Raw genomic sequence first — 5,275 nt, 5'->3', positions numbered from 1 at the left:
TGCCGCTCCTTCGCGCGCTGAACCGCATTCAAGTATCGCACCACCTGCGATTGAAGCGAACAATTTCGAACTGAAACCTTCACTGGTCCAAGCTGTTCAACAGAATCAATTCTCTGGAAGCCCTGTAGACGACCCCAATCTCCATTTATCCGTGTTCGTGCAATACGCCGACACTATCAAAGCCAACAACGTTAGTTCCGAAGCTATTCGATTACGCCTTTTCCCTTTCTCTTTGAGAGATAGAGCGAGAGCGTGGCTTCAATCCCTGCCTTCCAATTCCATAACTACGTGGGACGAATTGAAGAGAGTATTCTTAGCAAGATACTTTCCGCCTAGCAAAACTGCTATGCTTAGAGGTCAAATCAACGGATTTACCCAGAAAGATAACGAATCGCTCTTCGAAGCTTGGGAACGTTACAAGGACATGCTTAGAATATGCCCTCATCATGGACTCGAACCATGGCTGATCATCCATACCTTTTATGGTGGTCTCTTATATAACACTAAAATGACTATAGATGCCGCTGCTGGCGGAGCATTAATGGACAAACCCCATGATGAAGCATACAAACTCATAGAGAACATGGCACAAAACCATTACCAATGGGGAGGAGAACGCGCCGCTCTAGAGAAAGCTCAAACCAAAGGAGGAATGTACGAAATTAGTGGTATAGACCGCGTTAACGCTAAAGTAGACGCTTTAACTCAAAAGATCGAGAATTTGACCATCACTCCTTCAGCCACCGCTGCCGCTGTAGCACCTAACTGCGAGATTTGTGGATTGACTGGGCATGTAGTTGCTGAATGCCAACTCTTGACTGGAGTCCCATCTGATCAAGTAAATTACGCTCAAGGAAGCCCTTATTCTAACACGTACAACCCTGGATGGAAAAACCACCCGAACTTTTCTTATAAGAACAACAATGCGTTGTACGCGCCTGGACAAGCACCTGCTGTACCACCTGGCTACCAAAAAGCGCCTGTAGCTGCTCAAAACACCCCTAGGAAGTCAAACCTAGAAATCATGATGGAGAACTTCATAGCTTCCCAACAACAAACCAATAAAGACTTCCTGAATCAAAACATCCACAATAGCGAGCAACTAAAACAACTATCGAACAAAGTAGATGCTTTAGCTACGCATAACAAAATGTTAGAAACTCAAATCTTACAAGTAGCTCAACAACAAGCACCTACTGCTGCCCCTGCTGGCACGTTTCCTGCTCAACCACAACCTAATCCTAAAGGACATGCGAACGCGATAACACTACGAAGTGGAACTAATTACGATGGACCCATAGATCCTAGAACCCAAAACGTACCCATGTCACAACAAGAGCCAAAGGAAACCCAAAAGAAAACAACCGACGAACAAACTGCTAAGACTGATGAGAACAATAACGAAGTGAAACCCGAAAAAGAGAAACCTTATGTTCCACCACCACCTTATAAGCCACCAATTCCTTACCCTCAAAGATTAGCCAAATCAAAAACCGAAGCGCAATTTAAAAGATTTGTAGAACTTCTGAAGCAATTAAACATAACCATACCATTCACAGAAGCCATAACTGAGATGCCTTCGTACGCTAAGTTCTTAAAAGAAATCTTATCAAACAAAAAGAAACTCGAGGATAACGAAACTATAACGCTTACCGCTGAATGTAGCGCTATCATCCAAAACAACATACCTCCAAAACTGAAAGACCCTGGTAGTTTCTCTATACCCTGCGTAATTGGAAAAACCATCATAGAGAAAGCCTTGTGCGATTTAGGAGCTAGTGTTAGTTTGATGCCTCTTTCAACCTGTAAGAAACTCAATCTAGGTGAGCTTAAAGCAACAAGAATGTCTCTTCAACTAGCAGACCGTTCAGTTAAATACCCTGTAGGAATGTTAGAGAATATCCCTGTTCGTGTAGGTCAATTCTACATCCCAACTGACTTCATCATTATGGATATCCAAGAAGATTCTAACATCCCGATCATTTTAGGAAGACCATTTTTAGCGACCGCTGGTGCAATTATAGATGTAAAGCGAGGAAAGCTTACTTTCGAAGTAGGAGAAGAGAAAATAGAATTTATCCTTTCCCAATTCCTAAAAGCACCTTCTATAATTGACACATGCTGTTCTGCTGACATAATCGACGAGTGTGTCAAGGAAATAAAATCCGAACCAAATAAGGAAACCGAAATCCTAAGAATTCCTATGCCGCCAATTTTTGAAGATGATAACTGGCGTGAGGAATATCAAGATAACCACCTGAGTGAATGCTTAGCTTTAACCCCTGATCCTATACCTGGACCTAAGAAACCTGCTATAGAGCTGAAGACACTTCCTACCGATCTTAGATATGAATTTCTAGACGAAGAACTAAACCGACCAGTTATAGTGAACGCCAACTTAGGACGAACCGAGACTGAAAAATTACTTAATGTCCTAAGAAAATACTCTACCGCTTTAGGATACAACATATCAGATCTGAAAGGTATAAGCCCTTCTCTGTGTATGCACCGCATTATGCTCGAAGACGATAGTAAAACCTCTAGGAAACATCAAAGGCGAATAAATCCTATTATGAGCGATGTGGTTAAAAAGGAAATCCAAAAACTGCTAGAAGCCGGAATAATATATCCTATATCCGATAGTAAATGGGTTAGCCCAGTTCACGTCGTACCAAAGAAAGGAGGAGTCACTGTAATCACTAACGCAAAATGAGAATCTGTAGCACAACGTACCCAAACTGGATGGAGGATGTGCATTGACTATAGGAAGCTAAATAAAGCTACCCGAAAAGACCATTTCCCTTTACCTTTCATAGATCAAATGCTCGAACGCCTAGCTAAACACTCACATTTTTGTTATCTGGATGGATACTCCGGATTTTTCCAAATTCCTATCCACCCTGACGACCAAGAGAAGACCACATTCACCTGTCCTTATGGTACATCCGCTTATAGACGAATGCCTTTTGGACTCTGCAATGCACCCGCGACCTTCCAAAGATGCATGATGGCAATATTTGCCGACTTCCTAGATGGAATAATGGAGGTCTTTATGGACGACTTCTCTGTCTGTGGAGGAAGTTTTGAAATATGTTTAGAAAACCTTGAAATGGTGCTTAGACGATGCGTAAGCGTAAACCTAGTCCTTAATTGGGAAAAATGCCATTTCATGGTTCGACAAGGAATTGTACTTGGACACATCGTATCCGATAGAGGAATCGAAGTTGATAAAGCAAAAATCGAAATTATCGAAAACCTTCAACCTCCCAAAACCGTTAGAGAAATAAGAAGTTTTCTGGGACATGCTGGTTTTTACCGACGCTTCATTAAGGATTTCTCTAAAATAACCAAACCCTTAACTGAACTACTCATGAAAGACGCCGAATTTATTTTCACCGATAAATGCACTGAAGCATTTCAAACGCTTAAACAAGCATTGATCTCTGCGCCAATTATGCAACCTCCCGACTGGAATGAGCCTTTCGAAATAATGTGTGACGCAAGTGATTATGCTGTAGGAGCCGTTCTAGGACAAAGAAAGGATAAGAAACTACATGTCATATATTATGCGAGTAGAACCCTAGACGAAGCTCAGATGAATTATGCCACGACAGAAAAAGAATTATTAGCTGTCGTATTCGCATTAGACAAATTCCGTTCTTACCTGGTAGGAGCCAAAATAATCATATACACTGACCACGCCGCCATTAGGTACCTCCTAACCAAAAAGGACGCTAAACCAAGACTTTTGAGATGGATCTTGTTACTACAAGAATTCGACCTGGAAATTAAAGATAAGAAAGGCACTGAAAATGTCGTAGCAGATCACCTCTCTCGATTGGAAAATCTGAAACCCGAACAAGTACCAATTGACGATGACTTCCCTTATGAAAGACTCATCGCCCAATTAGAAGCAAATGAATTCGAACCATACCGTCCAAACTCTGAAACCGAGAAATTAGCTGAAATAGCTTTAGCCCGATCTGACGCACCTTGGTATGCAGATTTCGTAAATTACCTAGCTGCTGGTGTGCTTCCTCCTGATCTAAGCTACCAACAGAAGAAGAAATTCTTCCATGACCTAAAACATTACTATTGGGACGACCCACTCCTTTTCAAAAGAGGCCCCGATGGAATCTTTAGACGTTGTGTACCCGAGAAAGAGATAAGAAGCATAATAACACATTGTCATTCTGCACCGTGTGGAGGACACCATAGCACATCTAGAACCTGCGCCAAAATCCTTCAATCTGGACTTTTCTGGCCCAACCTGTGGAAAGACGTCCATTTTGCTGTACTAAGCTGTGATAGATGCCAACGAACTGGAAACATTTCAAGACGCGATGAAATGCCTCAAAAAGGCATTCTTGAAGTAGAAATATTTGACGTCTGGGGAATAGACTTCATGGGACCGTTTCCGTCATCGTTTGGAAATCAATATATACTCGTAGCCGTCGATTACGTTTCAAAATGGATAGAAGCTATTGCTTCTCCTACAAACGATACACGAGTAGTTATTAAACTTTTCAAAAACGTCATCTTTCCTAGGTTCGGTGTGCCAAGATTGGTAATTAGCGATGGTGGTTCCCATTTCATTTCAAGAATACTTGAGAAACTCCTTCGAAAATATGGAGTAAATCATCGAATAGCCACGCCATACCATCCACAAACAAGCGGTCAAGTAGAAGTATCTAACCGCGAAATAAAACAAATATTGGAGAAAACTGTTGCTATATCTAGGAAAGATTGGTCAACCAAGCTAAATGAAGCTTTATGGGCTTATAGAACAGCTTTCAAAACTCCAATAGGAACTACCCCTTTCAAACTCGTTTATGGAAAATCATGCCACCTACCAGTAGAGTTAGAACATAAAGCCTATTGGGCCATTAAGAACTTAAACCTAAACTACACTGCCGCTGGTGAGAAACGACTTCTAGACATAAACGAATTAGAAGAACTTAGACAAGACGCTTACGAAAACGCCAAAATCTATAAAGAGCGAACGAAAAAATGGCACGACAAGCGTATATCTAGGAAAAATTTTAGCATAGGCGATAAAGTGCTCTTATTTAATTCTAGACTAAAATTATTTCCTGGTAAGTTACGATCTAGATGGTCTGGCCCTTTCGAAATAACTAACATATTTCCGAGTGGAGCGATAGAAATCAAAGGAGAAACCGTCAAACCTTTTGTCGTAAATGGGCAACGTCTTAAGTATTACCATCATCTCGAATACGATGAAAACATCGAAGTTTTTAAAATTGACGAACCGCCC

The 5,275-nt window shown here is 41.3% G+C and overlaps 1 non-coding gene across 1 annotated transcript; it reads right to left on the bottom strand.

The window, feature by feature from the left end:
- Positions 1 to 346: 346 nt before the first annotated feature.
- On the bottom strand, positions 347 to 453 carry LOC131600788 (small nucleolar RNA R71). The gene has a single exon (XR_009283397.1). It is a non-coding gene; the product is annotated as a small nucleolar RNA R71 (small nucleolar RNA).
- Between the last annotated feature and the right edge of the window lie 4,822 nt (positions 454 to 5,275).

The sequence above is a fragment of the Vicia villosa genome, linkage group LG4 (genome assembly GCF_029867415.1).
Source record: "Vicia villosa cultivar HV-30 ecotype Madison, WI linkage group LG4, Vvil1.0, whole genome shotgun sequence".
Classification (NCBI taxonomy): Eukaryota; Viridiplantae; Streptophyta; class Magnoliopsida; order Fabales; family Fabaceae; genus Vicia; species Vicia villosa.
This window is presented reverse-complemented; position numbering and strand designations above follow the sequence as displayed.